Source organism: Lepisma saccharinum, chromosome 23 (assembly GCF_977018435.1).
Source record: "Lepisma saccharinum chromosome 23, izLepSacc3.1, whole genome shotgun sequence".
In the NCBI taxonomy this organism is placed as follows: Eukaryota; Metazoa; Arthropoda; class Insecta; order Zygentoma; family Lepismatidae; genus Lepisma; species Lepisma saccharinum.
In genome coordinates, this window is record NC_139251.1 from 25,413,233 (window position 1) to 25,425,584 (window position 12,352).

Genomic DNA, 12,352 nt, shown 5'->3' on the forward strand with positions numbered 1-12,352 from the left:
GAGCCTCACGAACTGTGCGTCAAACTTTGCAAGTTTGTGCCTCTCTCCGCCTCCAGCTACGTCCCCTTACCATCTACCATCGTGGCAAAGAAGGCCGTCCTGAACATTCAGAACAGTGACGCCAAGTGCTTTCTCTGGTCGGTGCTTGCAGCGTTGCACCCTGTCGACTGGAAAAACCAACCACACCGAGTTAACCACCACCTACCCTACGAGTCAGAGCTGGAAGATGCGATGGTTGGGATCGACTATCCCGTGGAGGTCCCGGACATTCGAAAGTTCGAGGCCCGTACACACAACCCTCGGTTGGCCATCAACATTTATGGCCTCACTGACAAAAATATGGTGTACCCCATCCGGGTGAGTGACGTAGAGGGCGATGGTGCGCAGGAAATTCACCTTCTGCTCATCAAGGACGAGACCCACCATCACTACACTCTTATTCGCTCGCTCTCCCGGTTGGTGTCGAGCCAAAAAAGCAAGCATCATGGTAGTATAGAAGTTTGTCGAAGGTGCCTGATCACTTTTGACAATCGAGAACAGCAGGATTATCAGCGCATCAGAGGTCCCAACATCGCTGCAGAGAAGCTCGCTCGCCACAAGTTCTACTGTAGTAACAACGAGCCGGGTGTGGCAGTCTTGCCCAAACCTGGCACCGTGGAGCGTTTCCACATGCACGGTGCCATGGTGGAGCACCCCGCTATCATCATCGCGGATTTTGAGGCCTTCCTCAAACCCTTGTCCACTTGCGATCCCGATCCCGAAGTTTCCTCCACCACCCCTTACCAACTCCACGAGGCATCCAGTTTCGCATACGTTGTGGTGCGACGTGACCAGCACATCGCCCCTGAGCCCTACGTGTACCGTGGTCCCGACGCAGCCAAACACTTCCTCGAGAGGATGGTTGTTGAGGCCATCGAGATAGGGAAGGTACTGTTGGCCCCCAAGTCTATGCTCCCACTGTCCCCCGACGATCAACGTAGACACGACGAGACCATCGCTTGTCCTGTCTGCGCCAAGAAGTACACCGCCAAAAGCCGTAAAATCCAACACCACGATCACTTTAACGGTAGGTATGTTGGTCCTTGGTGCAGCGGATGCAACCTCATGGCCCGGGACCCGCGATTTATTCCGATCTTCTTCCACAACGGCTCGGGGTACGACTTTCACCACCTGATCAAGCATCTTGGGTACGACAACGAGGGAATCAACGTTCTCGCCCAGAACGAGGAGCGTTACATCAGTGTGAGCAAACGAGTGTCGATCCCGGGATCACGCTCTACCGTTGAGCTTCGCTTCCTCGACTCCCTGAGGTTCCTCCCGGCAAGCCTCGATGCTCTCGCGGGGAAGCTTAGCGGCGAGCAAATGCTCATTACCTCCGGAAACTTTCCGAACTTGGACGCCGGTCTCTTCAGGCGTAAGGGGGTCTACCCCTATGAATACGTCGCAGACCCTTCCAAGTTTGCGGAGACGTCGCTACCTCCCCAGGCGAAGTTCTACAGTCAGCTACGAGGCTCGAACATCACCGACGAAGAATATCACCATGCCCAGTCCATGTGGCGCGAGCTGGGTTGTCGAACTCTCGGGGACTACCACGACGCCTACCTCAAACTTGATGTGACGCTCCTCGCCGACGTGATCCAGGCGTTCCGTGCAACCGCAATGAAGATCTACCAGCTGGATCCCGCCTACTTCTATAGTCTCCCCGGACTGGCGTGGTCAGCCATGTTTCTGGTGACGAAAATCGAGCTGGAGCTTCTTTCCGATTATGACATGGTGCTGTTTGTGGAACGCGCCATCCGGGGTGGCATGGTCCAGGTGTCGCAACGGCACGCGCGCGCCAACAATCACCACATGGCTACTGGCTACGACCCCTCACAACCGTCCAGCTACATCATGCACACGGACGTGAATAACCTCTACGGACACTCCATGATGCAGCCACTCCCCTTTAGAGGGTTCGAGTGGGCTGACCCTTCCAACTGCAACATTGAAAGCTTCGACGATGTGGAATGTGGATTTTTTGCCGAGGTGGATCTTGAGTTCTCCGAGAAGCTGCAGGATTTGTTCTGCGATCTTCCCCCTGCACCCGAGTTCAAGTGTCCACCCGATTCGAACCAGACGAAGCTCGTCATGGATTTCGAACCCAAGACGAATTACGTCCTGCACTACCAGAATCTCCGGTGGTTGATGCAGCGAGGGGTCACGGTCCACGCAGTTCACCGCATCCTCAAGTTCGAGCATTCTCCGTGGTTGCGTCCATATATTGAAGTCAACACCAAACACCGCACCACAGCCACGTCCGAGCTTGATAAGGATTTCTTCAAGCTCATGAATAATGCGGTGTTTGGCAAGACCATGGAGAATGTACGGAATCGTGTGGACATAAAATTAGTGACGAGGAAAAAGCGATGTCGTCAGCTTGTCGCGAGTCCATTGTTCAAGTCTCGAACAATATACAACGAGCAGCTGGCTCTGATTCACATGAATCAAGGTGAGGTGAGGCTCACCAAGCCCATCTACGTTGGAGCCACGGTTCTGGATCTGAGCAAGCTACACATGTTCGAGACGTACTATGACATATTACGTCCACACTACGGCCACAACATCTCGCTTCTCTACACGGACACGGACAGCTTGGTGTACCACGTTCGCACAGCCGACGCATATGGGGATATAGCCACAGTTCCATCTTTGGTTAACCTCTTTGACACCTCGGGCTATCCCCAGCAAAACAAGTACGGCATCCCGGCTCGCAACAAGAAGGTGCCTGGAAAACTCAAAGACGAGAAGGACGGTGATGTAATTCTCGAGTTTGCCGGTCTTCGCCCCAAAGCCTATGCTATTCGGGCAGAAGAATCCATCACGAAAAAGGCTAAGGGTGTGGGCAGGCAGGTCGTCCAAGAGTACCTCAAGTTCGAGGATTACGTCAAAACCCTTCAAACTAGGACGTCAATTCCAGGAGTGGAGCAGCGCATCCAGAGCGTCGACCATGTGTTGACAACCAACCGGGTGAGAAAGGTTGCCCTGGACGCACACGACGACAAGAGGTGCGTTCTGAAATGTGGGATTCACACGCTCCCATGGGGCCACCATTGTCTAGAAACTAGTAAGATGTGCCTCAAATGTAGTAAATAGTATGTATGTATGAAAAAAAAAAAAAAAAAAAAAACAGGTGGAGGTTTGGGATTTTTTTTAGCGGGACTAACTCCCTGCCGCGCCCTACGGGGTGAATATGGGGCACACGCAGGGCCAAAGGGGAAGTTCCTTTGTGCGTTCAAGTGTGATTTATTTCTAAAATGCATTAAAATTAATTTTTTTTATTATTTTTTTATTCCAGATTATTCTCACAAATGTAAGAAGGTGTTCCTCGCAGTACATCCTAAACATTGCGTTGCAGGTTAATCTAATATTTGAACCTACGGTCAGTATAATTTTTTGAGAATTATTTGATTTTTTTTTACTTAAAACTGTTCGGTCACTCTTTCATTCTTGACATCATACACAAAAGACTTCTCTGCAATCAGGATGACACTGCATAGGGTATCATCGGGCAGCGCGTCGTGGAACTCGCAGACGACCTTCATGTTGGTTCGATCGTTGACCACCACCTGCTTTCTCTTAGATGTGTTGATGACGAACATGGGTCTGTGGGTTTTGAATTCGCTGGGCGTGTAGTACACGTCCACGCTTCCCTCGGTCACGCGTTTGTAAGCCGAGAACGCTTCGTAAAGTTTGAGGTAATCGTTTTTGGTCATGTCGAGGTTGTAATTCTCGCGCGGGAACACTTCGTTCCTACCGTTCTTCAGATAAATGTTCTTGATTTTACAGTCGTCGAATTTGCTGGAATCTTTTTCCTGATCGTTATTGCGTCCGGTCTGAAAGAGCACTACGACAAAATTTGGCATGTCGAACTGTATGTTGTTGAACTGCGTCGTCACGTCGAATTCCATGTGACTTCCCGACGCCATCTTCTGCACGCACTGGTAACCGTGAAAGTGAATCGGCACCTGCGGACTTTTCAAGATCTCCGCTTTGTACTTGAGGGCGTAGTTCGTTTCGTATTCCACCACCGGCATTCTCAATTCCATGCTCCGGATGACGCATTTCGCTGCTTCGGGTAAAGTGTTGGCTATCGGCGTGGTGCCGTCCGGACCCAAAGTAGCGTATCGCATCAGTGCGTCGTTGTCGTTGGCCGCTCTTTGAAAGGTAGCGCGCAATCCTCCCTTCCACATGATCTCCTTGTAGTCCGAGAAGAAACCAGGCAGCAGACGCATGGGAAAAAGCGCCGTGTGACTTGTCGTCGATATTTTGGTCCCGGCTTCGAATCCTCCCGCTTGATAGTACGCTGCGTCCGTTTTGGATAATTTCGTATCAATCCCTAAGATTGTATGTTTATTTTATTAAGTCTCTCTGAACGCTTCATGTTGACCAGGGCATTCACTTGTTTTTCTCAGCTGTCTCAAGCCTCTTAGGCATGTTTACAATGCATTGTGTTGTGCCATGCAAACCTCCTGAGCATTCAGGAAACAGGTAACACTTCTGGGTTTGGTGTCAGCGGTTTGCATGGTAGCAATTATAATAAACACGATTCGGCGATTCGGCATCGAGGAAGAGCTCGATGGCCAGGGAATATAGAGGTGAGACAAGCTGGGAAGTGACTGGACTTTGGGAATTGAGTTGGTAGAGAGAGGAGGTCAGCAAGACAGGAGGTCGATAGTGGAAGCACGCTTTGGTCAACAAGTTAGAAGCTTACAGAGGACTTCGCTATTTTCATCCAGCTCAGAGACTTCAGTTAGACAGGTAATTATCCTACACCCAGCCATGATACAGGTTCAACGGTTCACAAAATCCAACGAGTTGCCATTGTCTTTTCAGTAGTTTAATTCCTTTGTGTAATTTGTACCTTTCGCATGCCAAGCAATAACTCGTCATGTCAATGACGAGTGGTCTCATCAAGAGGATGAATGATGAGTAGTTTACATCACCCCATCAATTAACTGGTTCAGATCCCTTCATTCTATAGAATGACACGTGGTGGAGATTAGCGGGTCTTTTCATTTTTTCAGAAATGAAAAGAAATTTTTAACCAGTTTAAATTCAACCCCACCCCAAATTTTGTTACATGGTTTTAAATTCAAACCCACCCTAATATTTTGCTCATTTATTTAGTTTCTTTAGTATGTCCTTGCCATATTTTATTTTTGAAAATACATAGGGCTTAAAGGTTTTCAAATTAATGGGGGGAGAAGAATTTACTTGTGCCATGATAGATGTCGAGCTTTCACCTTGCTGATGAACTCGACGAAACATAAGATCAATTATTAGATATAGCACGAGGGACTACAAGTTTTAATTTAGATGTCAGCGGCCCAGCTGCAAGTTCCACCCCCAAGTTTAAACGTAGCCCAATCTTAACTAGACGCCTTCAGCGAGAATTATTGGAAAAACAGAAATGTGAACCACAATTAGAGCAACAAGATCAGGATTTTAGAGATTTAGACCAAACACAATTCGCAACAATGGCTCAGTCGCAGTTTGTTCCCCCAACTATTTTAGAGGGTATCCCATTTCAGGGGATAGCCGGGGAGGACGTGTCAAAATTTTTAGATAAAGTGGATAGCCTTGCCATATTAAATGGATGGAATAATGCCCGTAAACTGGAATTATTTCCAGCCCTTCTGGCCGGGCCAGCATTACGATGGTACCAGACCTGGAAAGATGGTACAGAAAATCAGGAAGTTACTTACGAGGAGATACAGAAAAAATTTAAAGACGAATTTACAGGGTCCTTGGATCAACTCCAGATCGAGGAGCAAATTCGATATAGATTACACAAAGAAACTGAGCCAGTTACGAATTATGTTCGGGACAAACAATTACTTCTACTCAAGGCAGACCCCAAAATGAGTGTTCAACAACAGATCAAGCAGATCATTTTGGGATTACAGGTGGATTATATGAAAGATATCCACCGTAAAGAGTATGAGTCCGTGCATGGGTTGCTTAAAGATTTAAAATCCTTTGAGAAACTCCAATTTTTGATGAGACAGCGCAAGCTGAAGGAACTGAGGTACGAAGAGCAAAGAGAGAGTTTATTCTCTCCTTTGCATAATACACCAGCACTTTCGCAACAGCAGCAGATTTTACTGCAGAGTAATAATCTGGCTACTGCTGAGTCTGCGCAAGCGCGACCCACTTTAGACATTGAGGCAAAATTCAAAGCATTGCAAAAGGAGGTTGAGCTATTAAAATTATCCAATAATCCTCCCAACACCAAAGCTCAAGCCCAGGCTCAGGAAACTGGTCTGGAAGCGAGATTAGCCAGTCTCACTTTGAGATTGGATAGCATGGAGGATCAAAAACAGAACCCTGGCACCGACTCATCTACTCCACAACAATTTAGAGAACCTTATTATAAGGATAATTATCAGTCAAGTAATAATTATAGAGGCTCCTATCGGGGTAATAATAATAGACGACAATTCAATAGGGGGTACAGGAATGGACGTAATAATAATGGCAACAACACAGATCGCAATAGGCGATACGGCAATACCCAACAATGGCGAGGACGTGGAAACTTCCGCGGACAGAACTCGCGGGGTTCCTCGTCTTCAGCAGGGCGAGACCAGGAAAACAGGGAAGAGCAACGGGGGAGACCTCGCTGCTCAATTTGTAATTACCCTAATCACACAGCAGCCACTTGTTTTCAGAACACGGAGGCTTTAAACGAACAGTGACTGCCCATAGAAGAGACGTATGTGCAGATTTCGTTGGCAAACAGATATCAGTCTCTACTTTCCCCTATGAGGAATTAATTTATATTAACGCAGTATTAGGGGGACAACGTCAGAGGTTTCTCGTGGATTCCGGAAGCCAAGTATCCGTCACCAGTGATCGAGGGATTCCTTCAACCGCCAAACGTTTTAAAATTCATACGGCCATAAGGGGAGTAGCAAAAGAACAGATTGAAATTAAAGAGATTGTCCTATTAACTTTTGCAATAAACGGCCGCAATTTTACCCATCCTTTTCGGATGATTCCAAATTTTGAACATGGGACAATCCTGGGAAACGATTTCTTAAGAGCTCATAAGGCAAATTTGGATTTTGATCAAAATCGACTCACATTGAGGAGATTTGGTACTCCTCCGCGAAACCAGTTAAGGACGGAACACAGAAAGACCTTTGACGTTTCCATAAAAGTTGCTAGTCTGATCAGGGATTTATATGTGCCGGAATTTGTAACTTCCAGACAAATTAGAATCAAACCTAGATCTCATTTGTGTATTCCTGTCAAATTGACAAATTCTAGTAATCAAAATTTAACTTATTTGGAACCAGATTTACAGTTTCAAATGGACACAGGCTTAATGGTGCCTCGAGCCATTGTAAATCCGGAGTCATTTTTAATTTGGATTACTAATCCAAATTCTTACAAAGTTAAAATTAGGAAAGGGGCACGCTTAGGTACCGCAGAGGCATGGCAAAATCCAGTACCAGCTTCACGTCATATTGCAGACGACGAAGGACCTAACGTTATGGTGACCAAGGAGACTGGCACCGTGACAAAACCAGTGCACGACATTACTAAATTTGACATCAATCCAGCATTGGAACCCGATCAGAAATTGCAACTTAGACAATTATTAGAGAAGTATGTAGATGTATTTTCTTGGTCTGAGCAAGACATTGGTTGCGCCACTAATTATACGCATCGTATAAAGTTAAAGGACGATTCGGAATTTCACGTCCCAGCCTACCCTATACCAGTTCATCTGCGTAAGGAAATTAACCAGCAAATTGACAACTTGCTAGAAGCAGGGGTTATCAGTCCTACAACATCACCGTACAATTCACCAGTTTTTCTTGTCAAGAAGAAATCAGGAGCTTATCGCATGGTGCAAGATTTTCGATTATTGAATGCCAGGTCCGTTTTCGACGCAGTTTCAATTGGAAACATTTCAGAGATATTGCACAATATGGCCGGTAAGAGCTACTACTGTAGTGCTGATCTGAAACAAGGATTTTTTCAAATTCCTTTAGCAGAACAATCGAAAAAGTACACTGCCTTTACTATACCAGCCAGGGGACAATTTGCGATGAACTTTACACCTATGGGACATGTGACTTCTCCTGCGGCAATGACCCGATGTGTTCAGCTCGCTACAGCGGGGATGAACGACAATAATTTCGCCTTCTATATCGATGACATGTTTGTTTTTGCCAATACATTTAAGGATATGTTAGTGAATTTAGAAAAAATGTTTCAATGTTTACGATCTGCCGGATTGAAATTGGCTGTACCTAAATGTTCATTTGGATACTATGAGACAATTGCCTTGGGCCACAATGTGGGCAAATATGGCTATCGTATAAGTGATAGAATACTGTCATCCATTAAGAATTATAAGGTTCCCACCACCACGAAGAAGGTTAAAATGTTTTTAGGTCTTTGCAGCTATGTGAGGAAATATGTCAAGAATTTTTCTGATATTGCATCACCATTACAGGGTTTAATTCGTAAGGGCAAGAAATTTACATGGGGTCCTGAACAACAATCGGCATTTGAGAAATTGAAGGAAGCTTTAATTACTGCACCTGTTTTGTTACCGTACGATCCAGCGAAGAACACCAAGGTTTTCACCGATGCTTCATCTCATGCGGTCAGTGGCGTATTAATGCAGCCCAATGCAGAAGGAGAGTACTTGCCATGTGCGTACTGCAGTAGAACGTTGACCGACACTGAAAAAAGATTGAGTGTTATTGAGCAAGAATTAACAGCAATTTTATATGCTTTCAAATCATTTAGATTTTATCTTGTTGGCCGCCATTTTGATTTATATACGGACAACAAAGCAATTACGTACATTAGGACATCCCGTAATTTGAGCTCAAAGCTTCTTCGATGGAGCAACCTTTTGGAGGATTTTTCATTTACACCGATCCATGTTAAAACTACGGAGAATATCGCCGATCCCCTCAGCAGAGAATGTGGAGAAAGCGTAGAGGATGGCAACACTGAAGAGGACATTCCCGAACCCAGGACACTTACTTTATTTGATGCAAGCACAGATGTCGCAGAACATCAGAGACAGGATTCATTTTTTGGCCCAATTATTAAAGTTTTGGAGGACCCAGACAGGGACGATGGAACATTACCTTTACACATCCAGAGGCAGGTCTATCATCATGTGTTGGAAGATGGATTATTGTATAGACAGCAGAAATTAGGAGCTACTACCAAGAAATTATTATGCATTCCAATGACATTACGTGATTCTGTGATTGAGACACTCCACGCTTCACCCATAGGAGGTTCTCATCTTGGATTTACCAAGTGTTACAATGTGGCCTTACCAAGAATTTATTTTCCAAATATGAAGTTGTTTATACAGAGGAAAATTAGGGAATGTATAACATGCCAGCAGAATAAACGCCGTCCAGGTCTACCAGCAGGGGAACTGTGCACTTTTCCCGCACAGAAGCCATTTCAGCGGATTTGCCTGGACTTTTCAGGTCCATATCCTCCTTCATCCAATCTTCGTCATCGATACATAATCGCTGCCACAGATTTTGGGACGCGCTATTTAATAGCCAAACCAGTTGCAGATTGCACGGCCAGTACAGCAGCAGAATTTGTGTACGAAGAGATAGTGTTACGCTACGGAGTCCCACAGGATATCTACACGGATCGCGGATCTGCATTTAAATCTAAGCTTTTCCAGGAATTTGGCACTAAATTGGGAATCACCATCAAGTTTTCACCAGTCGGTCTTCATAACTCTATAGGTCTTTCGGAACGTAACCACGGGGTCTTACAGAGTATAATGAAGTGTTATGTCAACTCAAAACACACTGATTGGGTCCAATATTTACAGCCAAGTGTATTTAGTTACAATACTACCAGGAATCAGAATTTGCGGTATAGCCCATTCTTTTTAGTACATGGATTCCAACCTACTTTGCCCTGGGAGCTTGCATTACACACACCAAGCTGTGAAAATGTGGAGAATGATGTACGGTTCCGAGTATTGGAGAAAGCAAGAACCAATGCTACGGATAACTTAGCAAAACGACATGTTGAAGTGAAGAAATATTATGATCAGAAGAGGAAACAGATCAAGTTTCAACCAGGCGATCAAGTATTAATTTTTGACAGCACCCAGAAAATTGGAACCGCACGGTGCTTTTCAGGTATTTATAAAGGCCCAGCCACAGTTATTCGAGAAGAGAATCCCAATACATACCTGGTGGAATTCCAAAACAAGCGCGGAAAGACAGTAGTGGACTCTATTGCCGTCCAGAGACTCAAAAAATATTATGCGCCAGATGACGGTGAAGGCGAAGAGAATTTGGCAGGTGAAGATGAAGATCAGCAAGAGGACAACGCGGACTCACGCGCGGACAATGGTCACTAAAATTGAAAATTCATATAAGTAACAGGTTTAACATTTTAATTTCACTTGCATGACATAATAATAATAATAATTTATCATAGAATAGCACTAATAATATTAAAGATTAAAAGCAGAGTTATTATTTAATAATGTGCTTTAGGCACAAAAGTTTTTGCAGTATGTAATAATACTAGCTCAGCGAATACATCACTAGAATTTTATAGTTACTCTTCAGAAGAAGGTATATGATTATATTAGCAAAGTTTATTTTTAAGCGCCAATTATGAGAATATTTATATTATATGAATATGTAGACGTCGACGTCAGGATTTTTTTGCGCTCCTATAACAAGTATTTTCCTTCGGATATTGGATCTAGACCAAAATCCTGGAAATCCATTCTGCCATCGCAGAATGATTATGGTTAAACCAACGGTTTTAGTTTAAAGCTTTGCCACAATAATATGCTAAGCATATTTTAGAATGAGTAGAGAGAATTAAAGATTCTTCAAGTTTTAGTGATGTTAGTATTTTAATGCATTTAAAGATCGCATAAATAATAATTATTATTTTATTTCAGGTAGTCAGGAGTAAATCAGACTCAATTTTTCCTTACCTTGTACTTTAGTACGGTTCAATTAATTTTAAGTATTTAAACATAACGTTAACACCTGAAATTAAAATAAGATAAGTTTGCAGTAAAATTTAAATAACATAAGTTAAACAGTGCTAATAAATTTAGAGAATAAAGAAATTATATTAAATAAATAAATTACGCAGATAAATTGAGCCTAGAGTCAGAAATAATTAAAAGTTGAGTTAAACTATCTACTAATTAGACTAGGCAGGCTTAAAGTACGTGTTAGCTTTGAAGAACTATTTGTTTTGATTGCCTAAGCAACATGAAAATCATTGCGATTTTAGTTATTTTAAACGGATTACTTCCACACGTAAAAGCTTCTAATTTTATTTATCTGTTGAACAAGTCCTTTGATTATCCTTATAATATAATTACAATTTTATTATTAACAACATTTATTATTAGTATTTTTATAATTTTCCTAATCTGTTATTTTCAATGTCAACGCAAGAAATCTATTACTTATGACCATGAGTGTACCAACGAGTTACAGTTAAGCAAACTTAATAATGATCCACCGTCCATTGATCAGATTTACGACGATGTTACACAAATTGTTGAAGTGGTACCATTAAAAACGAGTCACCCGCCAATTCCCCCTCCACTGCCTCAGTCCATTATTATTCAACCTAGGGTACAAGAAGAAGTTCAGGATGCATCCAGAAATAGTTTAGTCACTAAAGATGACAGTATAGATTTGCCGAAGAATATTTTATCCGTTAAAGATAGAGTTCAAAAATTTGCCGTAAGCAAGGATCCTAATTTTGTTCAAAACAGTCGCAAAATGGAAAGTGAATTGCCTATTTCACACTGTGTTCAGCCAGTTGTAAATATTAAAGAGTCATTTGCGAATCAGTCACCAGTAAAAGTCGAGAAAGTTTCAAGTGTTACTTTAAAAGCAGAAAGTAAGCCAAATTTTCAGGTTCCCGAACCTGTTGTTTCGTTTACAGACCACATTTTCTACGACTTCATGTTCACCTAGAATTTTATATTCATTACGATTTAAATTTTAAGTATAATTCATTTTTTTTTTTTACGTTTCATTGTACCTTATGCAGGTTTATTAGTCATTTAGTTTGCTAGCAGCTTTCCAAATTTTGTTATTGTACGAGCACGGAAGTGTTCAAGTAATACGCTGTCGCAAGCGCAGCGAAGTTTTTTTCTTTCCATCATATTTATTACGTCATTTCAAAGTCCTTGACTTTATTTCGAACTCCCGCAGCGCTTACTAGACTTTGTTCGTAGTAAGTTAAAGTTTTGTAAACAGTTACGCGTCATTCAATGTATCAGCGAACCATCGCCTTGCATTTTCTC